Below are 18,025 nucleotides of genomic sequence, written 5' to 3' on the forward strand. Positions count from 1 at the left end.
AAATTTTCTTCCACACTGTTGAGCAAGAGATTGTGATGCAAGCCACACCTTGTAGTAGTCGAAGGTTTGGATGAACCATATAAATTGAATTTGCTTCGAAGGTTTGAGAATTGTAGTTGCCCTCCATTGATGAAGCTTTTGTTAACATCATAAATTGGTTTTGCTTCACACTGTCTTGATCAAGAGTGTGTGAAGCTTTTGAGAATTGTGGTTGAACTCATTTGATGAAGCTTTTGTTGGCACCATAAATTGGTTTTGCTTCACACTGTCTTGATCAAGAGTGTGTGAAGTTTTTGAGAATTGTGGATGCCTCCATTGATGAAACTCTTGTTGGCACCATAAATTGGTTTTGCTTCACACTGTCGTGATCAAGAGTGTGTGAAGCTTTTGAGAATTGTGGTTGAACTCATTTGATGAAGCTTTTGTTGGCACTATAAATTGGTTTTGCTTCACACTGTCTTGATCAAGAGTGTGTGAAGCTTTTAAGAATTTTGGTTGCCCTCCATTGATGAAGCTCTTGTTGGTACCATAAATTGGTTTTGCTTCACACTGTCTTGATCAAGAATGTGTGAAGCTTTTAAGAATTGTGGTTGCCCTCCATTGATGAAGCTCTTGTTGGCACCATAAATTGGTTTTGCTTCACATTATCTTGATCAAGAGTGTGTGAAGCTTTTGAGATTGTGGTTGCCTTCCATTGATGAAGCTCTTGTTGGCACCATAAATTGGTTTTGCTTCACACTGTCTTGATCAAGAGTGTGTGAAGCTTTTGAGAATTGTGGTTGAACTCCTTTGATGAAGCTCTTGTTGGCACCATAAATTGGTTTTGCTTCACACTGTTTTGATCAAGAATGTGTGAAGCTTTTGAGAATTATGGTTGCCCTCCATTGATGAAGCTCTTGTTGGCACCATAAATTGGTTTTGCTTCAGACTGTCTTGATCAAGAGTGTGTAAAGCTTTCTATGAGTTGTAGTGTTTGCATTGTTACAGAGGGGAAATGTTTGAAGCAGATGCAAGAGGGCTGAATAGCTTGATATTCGTATGCCATGCATTGAAGTTGTTGTTGGCTTGCAATAAGACTTTGTTGGTGACTATAACTCTTGTTGGGCATAAGTGCTCCTCTAATTGAGTTGTCAAGCTTGAGGGTTTTTGATTATTTGTGAATATTAGGAGTTCACATGTACAATTGTACCACTTGTCTTCTGGTAGGTGGAATGAATGGTGAGTTGCTTTCATCACTTGGTTGGTAGTACGAAGATGAGTTCCTTTTTCCCTTGGTTGGTGGCATGAATGGCAAGTTGCCAAATGATATTAGAGTACAAGTTGTACATTTCATCACCTGGTTGGTGGCATGAATGAGAGTACAGGTTGTACATTTTATCACCTGGTTGGTGGCACGAAGATGAGTTCCGTCTTCACCTGGTTAGTGGTATGAGTGGCAAGTTGCCAAATGATATTAGAGTACAGGTTGTACATTTCATCACCTGGTTGGTGGCATGAATGGCAAGTTGCCAAATGATATTAGAGTACGGGTTGTACATTTCATCACCTGGTTGGTGAGAATAAGGGCAAGGTGTCTAGGCACATTGTAGCAAGTGTCGAATGACTCAAAATATGTTGAACCCTTTCAAAGCACAGTTGGCTTATGTATGAATGTGTTGGAATGTATGATTGAACGAATATACTGTGAAGCTGTTCATTTATTTGTATAGTCTTGTTGACATATACTTAGACTTTGTTTCATGTTGGAAGCATTCATGTTGAAGCTTTGAACCCAAGTGTTTCATTGCTAGGAATGTAAGAGGATTAAGATCGAGTTGTCTAAATCACCTCTTTATTGAATTCATGCCAAATAGTCTCCGTTACATAGGATGCCGAACGGCTGAAGCTTAACACTTGTACAATGTGAGTTTACTTGTAATAGTACTTTAAGTGATCAGCGTTCCATGGATGGCCAAAGGTCTTGCCATCGGAGCTTCTAAGCTTGTAGGAGCCAGGTTGACTAATGCCAACAACTTCAAACGATCCATCCCATTTTGGACTAAGTGTTCCTTCACTTGGGACTCTGTCGCAGAGTAATCTTTTCTTCAATACCCAGTCCCCCACTTTGAAAGAACGATGTTTGACCCTTGAGTCATAGTAGTTGGAGATGCGCTGCTTATAGGCGATATTTCTCAAGTGAGCCTGGTTTCTATGTTCCTCGACTAGATCTAAGTTGAGGGTAAGTTGTTTGTCATTTTCGCTTTGCACGTAGTTCTGGACTCGGAACGTTACTTGCTCAAGCTCAACTGGGACAACTGCCTCTGTACCAAAGGCAAGTGAGAATGGGGTTTCTCCTGTTGATGTCTGATATGAAGTGCGGTATGACCAAAGAACTTGGGGTACAAATTCTGGCCAACAACCTTTAGCCTTGTCCAAGCTGGTTTTCAAAGTTCGCTTGATTATTTTGTTAATGGCTTCAACTTGTCCATTAGACTAGGGATGAGCTGGGGAGGCAAAATATAAGTTGATGTTGAACTTAGAGCAGAACATCCTGAACTTATTGTTGTTGAACTATCGCCCGTTGTCAGTGACTATCGCATTGGGAATGCCAAATCTGCAAAGGATGTTCTTCTATACGAAGTCTTCTATTTTTACCTCAGTAATGGTTGCCAAGGGTTCTACTTCGGCCCACTTTGTGAAGTAGTCAAATGCAACGATTGCATAGCGAACATTGCCCTTCCCTGCAGGCATTGGGCCGATCAAATCAAGTCTCCATTGGGCGAAGGGCTAAGGGCTGATCTTTGGAGTGAGCGGCTCGGGAGGGGAGTGAGGAATAGTTGCGTAGCGTTGACACTTATCACATGAGCAGGATATTCTGATGGCATCTTGGTGGAGTGTTGGCCAGTAATATCCTTGGCGAAAAGCCTTGTGTGCTAAGGATCGAGATCCAGCATGATCTCCGTAAACTCCTTCATGTATTTCTCGAATGATAGTTTCCGCCTCTGCGGGCGTAAGGCATCTTAGGTATGGTAGGTTAAAACCCCGTTTGTAGAGTTGGTCATTAATGATCAAGTAACGGGTAGCCTTGTATCGAATCTGCTTAGCTTGGACTTTGTCATTTGGAAGGGTGTCATGAGCAAGGAATCTATAAATCGGGGTAATCCAACTATCTCCTTGTTGTAAGTTGCACACTTCCGCAACCATGGTGTTTGGTGCTGCAAACAATTCAACCTGAATTTTTCTCCCAATCTTGTCTTCCACCGCTGAGGCAAGGCAAGCCAAAGCATCTGCATGACTGTTTGCCGCTCGTGGAATTTGGATGATCTGGTAATGGAAGTGCTTGAGCAACAATTGTGTTTGTGCCAGATATGCTGCCATTGAGCTATCCTTAGCGTCAAAGTTATTGGTGACCTGGTTAACCACCAATTGGGAGTCACTGAAGATATCAATTCGTTTAACCCCAAGGTGTTTGGCCAAACGTAAGCCTGCCAGGAGGGCTTCATATTCGGCCTCATTGTTCGACGCCTTAAATTTGAAACGAAGAGCATACTCCATCGCCACTTTGTCAGGGGTCGTAAGGACTAATCCTGCTCCACAACCCTGTTGGTTGGACGAGCCATCAACATATAGATTCCATGCTGGGGTTGTTGGTTTTATTTTTTGAGCTTCCGAAGGTAATGAAACCACTTCTTTAGGCGTAGAAACAATGGCAACAGGATATGTGAAGTCGGCGATGAAGTCTGCCACTGCTTGGCCCTTTTCAACTGGCTTTGGTTGATAGAAGATGTCAAACTCACCCAATGTTATCGCCCATTTGATCATTCGCCCGGAAGTGTCAGGACTTTGGAGTATTTGTCGAAGAGGATGATTGGTAAGCACGATGATGGAGTGTGCTTGGAAATAAGGACGAAGTTTTCGAGCAGACATGACCAATGCTAGAGCCAATTTCTCAATGTTGGAGTATCGTGTCTCCGCATCTTGTAAGGCCTTGCTAATGTAGTAGACAGGCCGTTCGACATTACCATCATTTCGAATGAGAACGGAACTTACTAGTGAAGCCGATACCGACAGATAGATAATGAGAGTGTCACCAACCTCAGGTTTGAAGAACAAAGGGGTTTTACTCATGTAGTCTTTGAGGTTCTTGAATGCCTCAGCACATTCATCAGTCCATGTAATGTACTTCTTACTACCCTTAAGTGCTTTGAAGAAAGGAGCACATCTGTCTATGGCCTTAGAGATGAACCTAGTTAAGGCTGCCACATTGCCAGTAAGGCTCTGGATGTCTTTTGAAGTTACTGGTTCCTTCATGTTGAGGATTGCTTTGATCTTCTCGAGATTAACCTCAATGTCTCGTTGGTTTATCATGAAGCCTAAGAATTTGCCAGAGCCTACACCGAAGGCACATTTGTTAGGGTTCAACCTCATTCGATACCTCTTCAGAATGGTGAAAGTTTCAGATAGGTTGGTGATGTGTTGGTCAGCATGTTTTCTCTTGACTAGCATATCATCAACGTAAACTTCCATGCTCTTCCCAATTTGTTCGGCGAACATTGAATTGACCAGTCTCTGATAAGTCGCTCCTGCATTCTTTAGGCCGAAGGGCATGACTTTATAGTAATATAGTCCCTTGTCAGTAGTGAAGGCTGTATGTTCTTGGTCTGGAGGGTTCATGAGGATTTTGTTGTATCCTGAGTAAGCATCCATGAAGCTCAGGAGTTCACACCCAGCCGTAGAGTCTATAAGTCTGTCGATGAGAGGGAGAGGAAAGCTATCATTCGGGCATCCTTTGTTTAGGTCGGTGTAATCGACACACATTCTCCACAAGACCTTTTGGAGCAGGAGACTTTGCTTGGTCGGATTCTTCTTAACAAGGACAACATTTGCTACCCACATTGGATAATTGACTTTGCGGACGAAGCCTATACCTTTGAGTTTTTCAACTTCTGCCTTCATTGCCTCGTACGGTTCAGCGTCATCAGATCTTCACTTCTGTCTCACTGGCTTAGTCTTCGGGTCAATACTTAAGCGATGAAAGATTATATCGGGAGAGATGCCTGACATGTCATCGTATGACCAGGCGAAGACTTCAGTGTTCTCTTGCAAAAAGGAGATCAATGTCAACCGAATGGGTGGTGACAAGGTGGTACCAATCTTCACCATGCGATCTGGATAATCTTTTGAGATAGAGACCTTCTCCAACACTTTAGCGGGTTATACTTGTTGGGTGAAAGAGTCATCTCGAGGATCGTTAGGTTGACTGTTGCCACCGTGAAGATCTAAGTTGGCTTCGTCTGGGCTGGTCTTTATGACTTAGTCATGTATAGAAAGGGTTTCATTGGGCACATGCAGGTGCTGTTGCTTGACCGAAGTGTTGTAACATGATCGTGCACTAAGTTGATCTCCTCTGATGTAATCATTGCCATAGGGGGTTGGAAATTTCATCAACAACATATGTGTGGATACCATGGCCTTGAGATCATTGATGCCTGTGTGTCTGAAGATGACATTGTATGCCATTGGGCAATCAACCACCAGGAAGTTAGTGGTAATGGTAGCTGTGTAAGGGCCTTTACCAATGGTGAAAGGTAAGTGTATGCTCCCTAAAGGTTGCACGATATCACCGGAGAAGCTTATCAGAGGGGAAATCGAGCGGTCGAGCAAGTGTTCAGCTACATTAAGTGCCCTGAAAGCTTCAGCAAACATGATATTGACCGAAGCCCCCGTGTCTACCAGGATTCGTCGTACTTCAAAGTTGGCTATGTGAGCTTCCACGATCAGTGGGTCGTTGTGAGGGTAGATGATACCTCTTTCTTCCTCAGGGTAGAAACATATTGGATCCCAGTTAGGCTTTTGATACTTACCTCCGCTGATGTCTTCCATGTGAAACACTTGGTGGCCAGACCTTAAAGCTCGTTCACTATTTTTCATGGCCCTGTTGGAAGATTTAGATATGGGTGTGCCACCACTTATGGAATATATCACATTTACCTGGCGTTGGTTACGGTTAGCCCTTGGAGGGTGAATGAGGAATTGATCAATTTTTCCTTCACGTACCAAAGCTTCAATATGATCACGATGGGTGATACACTTCTCGCCGTCATGGCCGTTATGCTCGTGGTAGCAGTAGAACATGCCCGTGTTTTTCATTGGCTTGTAATCCGGGTGCCTCGGTTTTGGCTTCGGTATCAAGTGTGCTATGTTGGGGTAAATGGCCACGCATGTGGCGTTCAAAGGTGTGTATGCCTCATACCTCGGGGTAGGGGCTGTCCTGACACGTGCTTGATCCACTATGTTGACTGCCTGGGGTCGGGGATTATCATGGCGATACCCTTGGTTATCGCGGTAGTGTCCTTTACTCTTTTTACTAAAATGAGACTGGTAAGGATGGAAATCTTTTCTTTTGCCCTGAGATTGATATGTCTGTTGACTTGGCAAAGTATTAAGTAAAGCAGAGGGAGGCACCGCTGCCGTTTGGAAGGTCGAGGTCTTTTCATTTGGTTGGATCTGGCTTCCACTCCCTACTTGCTGATAAGGGGTGGTTGTGGGGGGTTTCCCTTGATATGTCTTTGCCTCGGCGGAGGCATGGTTGTAAGCTTGTGCCATCACCTCAGAGTAAGTCTTTCAAGTGTTGGCATTGATCATATACTTGAAGAAACAATCATGTAGGCCTGTCGTGAAGGCCTTGAGGGCGGTCTTGTCATCTGCCTCAGCGCAACGAGAATACTCATGGCTGAAACGACCAGCATACTCTCGTAGTGACTCGTCCGGCTTCTGGCGAATAGTGTACAAGTCATCCGCAGAATGCAAGCGATCGATCTGGAAGATATGTTGAGAGACAAACAGTTTCCTTAGTTCCTTAAATGAGTCTACTGTCTCAGGTGGAAGACAGCAATACCAGTTTAGAGCTCCGCCAGAGAGGGTGGAGGGGAAGAGATGTCGGTGTGCATTCGATATGCCATGGTGGACTCAAAGAGGTTAAGGTGTTCAATTGGGTCTTCCCTTCCAGTATAGAGTTGTAAACCAAGCTTTTGTTTTGTTTTCACTTGAAATGGGTGTCAAGGATCCTCTTTGTGAGAGGGCCAGGCCTGGGTTGGTTCCAGTTAGGTATCTCGGCTTGACGTTCGGCCTTCAACTTGTTTACTTCCTCAATGAGCTGTAGGACAAGGGGGTTTTGAGTTGAGTCATGTACCACTGGGATTTTCTTTCTTAAGTCTCCATCGCCTCTTTGAAGTAGGAAAGTTTGAGCAAGGGCGTGTGATTTTTCCTTGGACTCGTCGTACTGACTTCTAGGGTGAGTCTGTCGAAATACCTCAGAGTCCCATGTACCTTCATGTTCATCTAGGACATGTCGTTCCTTCCCTAGATTGGCAGCTGGCCTTGGTCGTGGGAGGGGACCAAGTCTTTTAGAAACCCTTGGGTCATTGATCTTCGAGCATATGTGGAGGGGATTCTCTCGATGTTGCTTTAGGAAGTCTCAGCAGTCACAATAAACGACTTTCGATCCTTCCAACCCTTCTGCAAGGAGGTGTCTTCCTCCACTTCTCCTGCTTTGGGTCGAAGCAACTGGGTTGAGAGAAGTCTCATGTTGATCAATGTTTTGATGATTAGCTCGCTCCTCATCAGGGATACCTATGTCGAAGGAAGGTGACCTTCCCTGTTGGGGGGCACCTAGATGATGGTTGATGTCCACAGAGGCAACAAGCTCACGTGTTTGAGTACGCATAGTTTCGTGGAGCGTCTCAAAGAGCTTCTCAAACTGCTCCTGGAGGACCTCATTCTTCATTGCTATTTTGTTGTTTTGAGCTTCTAGCACATCGACTTTAGCTTGAAGAGCAACCCTATTTCCTTCCTTCTTTCGTTGCTTCGCACTAGGTGCAAGAGGGGTGTCATTCTGTGTGATGTGGCTTCCTTCACTCCCCATGTTGGAGAGGGATGCATGGTCAAAAGAGAGTGTACGAATGGTGGAAACCAGCTTGACAAAGCTGAAGAAAATGGAAATAAGTGTCGTTCCCACAGACGGCGCCAAATGTTGATGCACAAAATCAGTGAGGACTTTGGTACAACAGAAAGTGTTAAGTTTGTGACCTTCGCTAAATTACTCTGATCACTAGTGTAGATAAGTATGTAAATGGATAGGGACAGAGAAGCAAACACAAGATGTACGTGGTTCACCCAGATTGGCTACGTCCACGGAGTAGAGGAGTTCTCATTAATTGTGAAGGGTTTACACAAATACATAGGTTCAAGCTCTCCTTTAGTGAGTAATAGTGAATGATTTAGTACAAATGATATTCGGAAATATTATGAGAGAATGATCTCTATTTATAGAAAAGAGTTTCTAGTTTCATTCTGACATTGACACGTGTCGTGTTGTGATTGGCTTCTGATGTTGACACATGTCGCGCTATGATTGGCTTCTGATGTCGACACGTGTCACGCTATGATTGGCCTCCTGGTTTGAGGGAAACTCTTCTGGGTCCTTGACGGTATAACATTGACCGGTGCTCAATAGTTTCGGGATTGGTCAAGTATGGTACAAACAAAGTTAAAGAACAAATAGCATAAATTAATCAAGTTTTGCATAACACATCTTTATCACTGCCAACATCTTTATTACAAAATTAGAAAATTTAACTTTGAGCACAAATAATCATATTAGAATACCTAAACACGAATTATCCACTTGGACTCCAAATCAAGTTATGCTGGCCGACACCCGAAAGGTGACGAAGCCATAAAAGTGTAGTGAGGTGGAAAATATGAGTAAATTTAATCCTAAAAGTGCATAAATGAAAGAGTGTGCTAGTGAGCGAGAATAAACTCATTTCACACGTGATGTCAGAGTATAAGTAAAGTACAGTAAATGTAGGATAAGAATTATACCATCGAAGGTAATCGCCTATACTAAGACTTGCCAAGAATCCTCGTCGACACGAAAGCTCTTCTACTAAAACCTGGAAGGGCAAAAAATAAAGGTGAGTGGGCCTACAAATAAAACTTTGTAAAAATATTTTTGAAAATGTAATAACCCCTCGCCGTAAAACAAGTATAGTTTCCAAACATAATATACTCCGTATAGTATGAAAATACTTACCGTATCCAGCAATATCTCAATAATGCAATATGTCACGACATTTCGTAAATAAACACATAACGTCCAATAATCACATAATTTCATATAAACAAACATATCATATCAAGTGTTCATCAACATATGTTGACACACGAGTTCATGCAGAGATATTCTAACATGAACATGATTTGGTGTAATAGTGATTTACACTCTACTACTATAATCACATGAAGATTGGCGTTATGCGCTTCACATACGAGTCCTAATGGCCTATAGCAATCTAGGACATGACTGGCACCTACAATGGATCCAAAGTGAGTGTACGATGCGATGTGAACATGAACGTGAAAGACTAGCCTGGCCCTGGGCGAGTACTAACACCAGTGCAGCACACAATGAGCACATAACGTAACTATGATCATGCCACGGTAAATCAATAATTCGATATTCATGACCGTAACTCCAATTAAGGCATTAATAATAACACACATACATGTGCATCCCATAGGATGTAGCATATTTTCATGAATTCCGTTAATACACTAATTCTTATAAACATTAATCTAATCTAAGCGTAATGTGGAAAGTTCTTTATCAAATATGTAAATGGAAACTAAACAAATATGTAATATTTAAAAGCAAAGACCCACTCACAAATCATGTCGTTTGGTCAAACCTACCTCGCAGGTATCGAAGCTCTTTGGCATGCGTTGCACCTAGAAACGAAACCATTTACGTAAATACATAACATATTAATGTATATACATGTTTTTGTGCTAAGTACGACAAGTAAATAAACTGTTTTTAAAATGGTCAAATTTTGGAAAATGGACGGCGGATTTGGGTTCGGCACGTTGAGAAACCTAAGGAGGGACCTCGGGTTCTTCCACACGCTGCCACACGCACCACTCTCAAGTTGCAGGCCTAAATTTCAGAGCTCCAAACAAGCTCATTTCACAACCAAAAGCAGTGATTCAAAAACCAATTAGAAGATAGGAATGTGAGGAAGAGTTTTATACCAATTCAAGGTCCAATCGTGGCCGGAATTGGCTGGGTGAACTGCCTAAAAGTGGCTTGATGGTCATGGTCCAAAGTTCCAAAATTTCGGGAAAATTCTTTCCCGAGTCTATTTCGTGCTACGCTTCACCAAAACAGGTATTCAAGGCCACCATCTAATCTAACAGCAAAAAAGAAGTGACTTACAAAATCCCAAGGCTTACGAAGACTCAAGAAACTCGCCATGAAATATGGCACCGACGACGACTTTCGTAGTTCATTTCTACATCAATGGTAAGAAGAGAGATAACAAGTGAGGGAGAGAGAGAGACATGACGGTGCAATGGCCTGAGAACTCGCTAGAGTGGTGATGGTGATGATAGGCAGGTGATGGTGGTTGAGATTAGCTCACTACCGCTATGTTTCGGAAGAGATTGAGAGATATAGGGCCATTGAAAGAGCATCAAGGCTACTGGTGGCTTGCTGCGAGGCCTGCAGAAAGTGGGTGGTTCGATTGGAGCTCGCCGAAGATGGAAAAATGGCAATGGGTCGTCGGTCCTCTGTGTTACAGAGATGAGAAAGAAGAGATAAATAGAGTTTGAATGAGAGAAAGAAAGAAATGAGAGGGAGACCAAAAGGGTTAGTGAGCTTGAGGGAGAAGAAGTGAGGTGGCAGCAAGAGAGAGGTCAAAGAGATTTATGGAAGGGGACATGGGGACAAAGGAGGAGTGCGGTGTGGGCTCCACATGGCTCATAAAGCAAAACTCAAAAATCCTCCTAATACAAAATTACCAATTTGCCCTAAGTATTCGGTGATTCATAAAATCTTCTTTATAACTTCAAATTCAATTTCATTTGTCGTATTGTCGAGTACTTCGAGAATATGGTATAATAATAACTTATACACGTCATAAGATGACAGTCTACAGAAGTCAATGATCTCGCCTTAAGGGGCATTTTCGTTGATTCACTCATTTAAAACTAACAAAATTGTAAAATCAAAGACTGGTTGTTACACATATAGCCATGATAAATTATTACTCTTTTGGATTATCTCCCATATCACCCTACAAATGGACTCCTACACAACAAAATGTTTTGAGATATTGAGGAGCCCAAATGTTAGTTTTGTATGAATTTGAAGCTTTCAAGCACGATGTATTATTAGAAGCAGAAGATGAAGAAATGTATACTTATAGCAAAATAAATATCATACATCAACCGTACTGGAGGCCCAAAATTTCCAAGAAAAAATTGTAAAAATATACTACAAAATAAAAGAAAATAGTGAAAAAGAAGCATAGATAGAAGTCAGAGATGAACAATACTGGAATAACTTGACAGAAATAAGAACTGCAAGACATCAACAAAATGATGGAAACATAGAGGAGTTCACAACAGATAATCAAAAGATGAAAAGGTAGCACAATAATGCAACAGGTGGAGAATATTTCACAGTATCACCATGTAAAGTTACATACAATAATTCAAGCATCAGACAAAAATATAAACATAATTGTGAAACACGCCAAGATGAATGGAATAATGGCACAAGAGTAAATAAACTTACATCTTTGTACCGTTGAGATTTTTCAAATAAGAAACTATTGTGTGCTAAACATAATTACACACATAAAAAAAACATAATTATTATCCCACAAAATAACCCAATGGTAAGTAACCCCATCCCTTGTGGATAAATTGGAGGGAATAATCAACCGCCAATCCACATGTTACTAAACTGTAACCTGTCGGATACTTCACAAAAACTGCATGTCCAAAAAAACCATTAACTCAACACCCACCCGGACTCCGAAGAGGAAGAAATGACCCGATTTGGATCTCCACCTCCCTAGTCTTCTTCTTCTTCTCTGCCATTGATTCCGATCAACGAATCCCCTAGAGCTGGCATTTTGGACCCAACCCGTTAACCCAACCTGACTCAGTTAATATTAGTATTTGGATTGATGCTTAATGGGTTGGGTTGCTAACGGGTGAACCCGTTAAATAACGGGTCACTTTGGGTCAATCCATTAGACCCGTTAGCACCCATTAGTTGAGGATATTTTAGTAATTTCAGTAAAGTCTTAACAACAAAAAATAAACTCTGTGCAAAAATAATAATAATAATAATAATTGTTAACGGGTGAAACAGGTGACCCGTTAGTTTAACGGGTCGGGTTCGGGTGACTCATTAGCTTAACGGGTCGGATTGAACCCAAACCCGATAAACCCAACCCGTTTACAGGTCTAGAATCCCCAACCCTAATTCCTGGCCTCCCAAACCCAAGAACAAGCCTTGTAAGGGTTATTATTTGAGATAGCAATGTCTCTGCTCAATAATGGATGTCCATTAGAGTTGGTAATGATCCAACGCATCATGGTGGATCCTGGATGACCCAAATGGTCATTGCAGCGCTGTCTATATTGGTTCTTCGGGGTCATTGCTGCTAGCATATTTGTCTAGTCCGAAAGTACGGCAGACCAAAATAAATACCTTACTTGTGAGTAAAGTGGTAAGTAGTTAAGGTTGAATTCATGAGTTACATATATTTGTATCATTTATTTTTCCAGAGAACAGGTATAGATATGTATTATATACACATATATATGTAAAGCTGTGTTATATAGCTTTGTTGCTTGTGCACTAATCAATCTTTACCCGTGTCATTTTACGTTTTAAGTTGATTTGTTTTGTATGATTTTCAAGTCCGGTTCCCGGGTTTGTAGCGTCACCGAGTATTTACTCCTCCATGCGTATGATAATGATACTTTAATTACATCTTAGGTTAGAGTCGGACTCTCTCCCTTGCTCCCCTCTCGTGCCATGTTGAGAACGATAAAACGGCTCGTGTTAGAAACACGAGTCATTATCCCAACAAGTGAAGTCTTTTCAGAATTTCCAACAAACGAAAAGAATGTAGAGTAAATTCATAGCACGGGCAAAAATTTAGACCAAAATGTAGACATTCCCAAGTAAAGATTCAGTTTTCCACCCGGTTTGGTGAGTTCCAACATTTTCTATGCATGACGAAGCAATTAGTGCGGCTAAAGCAGAGGAACTGGATATCCTCTCCTGAGCTCAAGATGGGGATCCTCGTGAGCAGCCCATCCAGGCTGTTCAAACTTGATCCAACAGCTGCAATTATTATAACTTTTAGAGGGGCCTCCTGTTTGGAGCTGTTGGATCAAATTTCAACGGCCCAGATGGGCTGCTCAGGAGGATCCCCATCCTGAGCTCATGAGATGATCCAGTTCCTAAAACAGAAACTGGCTGGCCGTGAAGAATTGGGTACAAGTCAAAACTCAAACCATTGCAGCGTTAAACCGCAACATGTATTGCAAGTTTCGCTTTTATACATCCATGACTTCAAACTTGAGATACACGAAATTCAAGTCCTAATATACAATCAGCAAGTCAACCCAAAAGTTTTCATTAACATTTTGGTCAAATGTTCGGACGGAAAATGAGAGAATCTGCTTTGTCATCGAAGATAAATCTCTGTGTATCTACAACACTCATCACGTAACCTGTAAACATAAGAAGATATATATTTCTGTGATTTTATCTCGGTTGTAGGTCTCGAAGTGAAGGTATTGCGAAGTCCATTGTAAGTGCAAAGAAACATATATTGTGGGTTTGGTTTTGATTTCTTTGTGACCCAAAATGCATGCCAATTAAATGGAGAACTTTCTTTGCAAGACTCGTGCCAATACATGTAACAAGAGATGCCAACTTATGAACTTTGAAAGTTTTACTTTGAATTCTACTATCATAGAACAAAATCAAATTTTCTGTTCTGACCCATTCAATTTTTAATGTTTTTCACAAAAGAAAAAGGTTGAAAGTCATGCAGATTGGTGCATATAAATACACACGTATCTAACCTCCACATAACACATCCTTCGTAATTAAGCTGGCTATCTTTGTTTAATATCTCTAAGTACAAGATCAATAGATCACCATGAGGTTTCTTAAGTGTTTATTCGCAGTTATAACAGTTGTATTTCTCGTGAGTATGGACTTGCATGTGGTTAGTGCAGGCAGGATGTTGCATGATGAGAAAGAAAACTTGAAGACGATAACGACGGTGAACAAAATCATCATGTTGATGGATTCGAAGCTGAGGGGCCCTCCTCCTCCCGGTGGACCTAGTGGGAAGATCCCCGGGTCTGCTGATCTTGCCGATACAACCATCAACCAAAGGAACTTTGCAGGCCACACTACGAGTACTACTACTTCACCTCCTCCACACGATGCATACCCTAATAATGCCGTGGCTAGATCACTACTCGGCGTGGCTACAGATCGTTAATCATTTATTTGAATGATTAACAATAACTACAGAAATTCCAACCTAATAAGATACATCAAATTATGTGATATAATATAGTGTTTATTGTGCAGAATAAGTAGAGGGAAAAAAACCTATATAATGTGATATAATATAGTGTTTACTGTGCAGAATAAGTAGAAGGGAAAAACCCTAGATGTCTTTGTATTGCTTGCAGCACACTCTACTTGAATAAGAAAATAGACGAATTCTCTTACAAATATCTTATTTTCTTCCTTATGCAGTATGAGAGTGGAGATGAATAGAATGTAAGACGTTTTATTCAAGCACCATGAGATGTTTCAAAGAATAGTTAAAAATGTTTCATTTGAAATTCAAATATAAGCATTATAGTAACAAAAACGTGATCAAAAGATGCGTTGCCCGAACACTATCATGGGGCAAAACAAAGACATATACAAAAATATAAAATATAAATATAAATATAAAATAAAATAAAATAAAAAAACCACATACAAGCGTTTACAACCATATCTCCTAATATTGAAATCTTCTAAGCAGTCGTGGAAATGTCAAGTTGGACTTGGTACACTAATGCAGTGTGCCTCGGTAAATAACCATCGCATCATAAAACATGTAACGCTTTGCCGACCTCCCATCTGCATCCCACACTGAAATCCGATGGAGTCCATCACAACCATTTAACCTCCCCGCGTCCGCCATAGGCAAATAACAAGATTCTCAATACTCATTTAAAAGTTTGTTGTGATAAGGAAACTGTTTGTGCAAATATAGAATGCAGTAAAAACATTCCAGTGATTGATCTAGGTGGAGCCGAAGGAGGTGGTCATACCTGTATAACCGAGCAGATACTCAAAGCTAGTCAAGAAATCGGTTTTTTTTTATTTATTTTCCTTTCAGGTAATTTATCAACTATCGAGACTTCAAATCCTTTCCTTATTTTTTTTCTTTTATGTGCAGTGACTTGACCTTACCTTAACATCTTAAGAAAGTTGAGGTTTCACTATAAACCAATTGGTAATATGAGGAGTAACCCACCTCTTATAAGCTCATGCAAGGTCTCTCCTCCCATCAATGTGAGATTCTTTCTCAACACGCATCTTACGTATGGCGAATTTCAAGTCAAGCACGTGGACAACACAAACGGAGTTACGTGGAGCGTGTATGGCCGTTAGGCTTCACATGTGAGACAACCTGCTCTTATACCATGAAGAAAGTTGGGGTTCCACCATAAAACCAATTAACAATATGAAAAGTACTCCAACCTCTTATAAGGCTATGCAAGGTTCTCTCCCCCCATCAATATAAAATTCTTTCTCAACAATGTCAAGCATCGCCTTGCAGGCCTTGGATCACAATCAATGTATTGTTTATGTCTTCTATTTAATTACAAGATTATCTGCATTATGTGAGCCTTTATTAAGCCAATTGATACACGTAAGAATTATCTTTATTCCAAATTGATATAAAAAATTTGGAATATATGGATGGTTGACTTTAAATCATAGGTAAGTTTGAAAGCAATTTCTCAGCTTTATATGTGCACTAGTTTTCCCCTTCAATCATTGTGAGGCTAGATACACATTGAGGGAATGGAGAAGCTTATTTCAAGCTGGTACAACGGTCAAACCTTGCCTGAGAGTTACATATTCCCACTGGATGCAAGATCTGGGAATCTTACTACTGCTCCTTCGCGAGACAACATTCCAGTGATTGATCTGGGTGGAGCAAAAGGCGGTGATCAAACCTATGTAATCCAAAAAATACTCAAGTCTTGCCAGGAATTTGGGTTTTTTTCAGGTAACTTTTTGAGACTTCAAATACTCTTCCTTGATCATCGAGTAACCACTGCTTCAGATTTTCAATTACTATGTTATGCGTCATCCAATTAATGTTATTTACAAAGCAGGTTGTCAACCATGGCATATCAGAAAGTTTGTTGAATGACACGATGGGTGTGTTCAAGGAGTTCTTTGACTTGCATGCAGAAGACAAGGCAAACCTCTACTTTGATGACCCGAAAAAAAGTTACATGCTCTCAACCAGCAGTGGATATTTTGATTTAGAAGATGTTCATTTGTGGCGTGATTACCTACGACACCCTTGCCATCCTCTAGAGGAATGTATGCAGCAGTGGACTCAATAGCCTAGTAGATATAGGTACCAAAGATATATAGATTCATGTTCTGAAAACTCCATTTTTTTGTTGTTGCATATATGTGACATATATATTTTCATATCTACAAAGACTAATTATTGATGATATGGATTCCAGATATCTTGTTGGGACATGTTCTGCACAAGTGAGAAAAGTAGCTATGAAAGTTTTGGAGCTAATAAGTGAAGGACTTGGGCTCGGAACTACATATTTTAGGGATGAACTTTGCCATAATGTGACACTCTCAGTTAATCATTACCTGCCTTGCTTGGACCCAAGTTTGACATTAGATGTACCTAAACATTGTGATCCAAACCTCAACCATTTTACTTCAAGAAGATCATGTAAATGGACTTCAAGTTTTCAAAAACGGGGAATGGATCAGTGTGGAGCCTATTTCACAAGCATTGGTGGTTAACATTGGCCATCAGCTACAGGTACATCAGTAGATTCAGTGTGTACCCTTCTTTAGGGGAAGATTATATATGGTTTTCAAAGCCGTCAATATCATGTTTGTTGATATAGTTGATAGTAATGGTACTTTAATACATCGCTGTCAATATCATGTCGATATGAGGGCCTGAGGATATTTCCCCACATATGTAGTCACCCTTCTTAATTACCATATGAAAACCCTTTTCTCTTTGATTGACATGAGATGTAGATTATCAGTAATGGGAAGCTGAAAAGTGTTGAACATTGGGCGGTGACGAGTTCAAGCCATTCCAGGACATCTACTGCATTTTTCATCGCGCCTTCAGACGATTGCATTGTAGAACCTGTGGAAGCTCTTATTAGTGCAAGCAATCCACAGCACTATAAACCCTTTCAATACAAAGAGTTCTTTATCAACTATGTTATGAAGCAGGGTAAAACAGAAGTTTTACTAGAAACGTTTAAGCTCCAAGCTTAGTTGATCATCATGCACGAATTATAGTTTTGTATTGTTTTCATTTGAATAACTTGCTTTCTCATTGCTCTATGTGGATGATAAAACTTGAACAACTGGTTCAAATTTATTTTGGTGTTGGTTCATAAATATTGTAAAATAATTGCCAAGTGCAATACTTTTTATTGGAAAGTTTGATCACAATAATTCTAGTTGGGGAGTTTTCTGGGATTGCAGGCAGAGAAAAACGCTAGCATCTGCTTTATATGTGTTGAATTCCAACATAATGTCAAAATCTTAATCAACTCCATATCATGTATAGATATTTGAAATCGATTACATAAGATAACAAGTAAATTTTTATTCATAACTATCAGCTTCTTGTAACTACCATAACAGAAAAATTATGTCTTAAAAAGTAACATAATAATAGGATTGCCAAACAAAGAAAATACAACAAATTAAACTCTCAACTTCGAATTACGCTTAACTCAAACTCCATCCTTGTCATGGTAGCCTAATATTCCTTCCTTACTCAATTTGCTTCTTCATTGAAGCTTTTATTCAAATCAAGCTTTCTTAGGATCAGCTCCATTATTACAAGGTCGGTAC

The 18,025-nt window shown here is 40.6% G+C and overlaps 1 pseudogene; it reads left to right on the forward strand.

Annotated features, from left to right (window-relative positions):
* The first annotated feature begins 15,958 nt into the window (after positions 1–15,958).
* LOC126584624 (protein DOWNY MILDEW RESISTANCE 6-like) lies at positions 15,959–17,611 on the forward strand (annotated as a pseudogene).
* The last annotated feature ends 414 nt before the right edge of the window (positions 17,612–18,025 follow it).

This window comes from Malus sylvestris, chromosome 10 (assembly GCF_916048215.2).
Source record: "Malus sylvestris chromosome 10, drMalSylv7.2, whole genome shotgun sequence".
Taxonomy (NCBI): domain Eukaryota; kingdom Viridiplantae; phylum Streptophyta; class Magnoliopsida; order Rosales; family Rosaceae; genus Malus; species Malus sylvestris.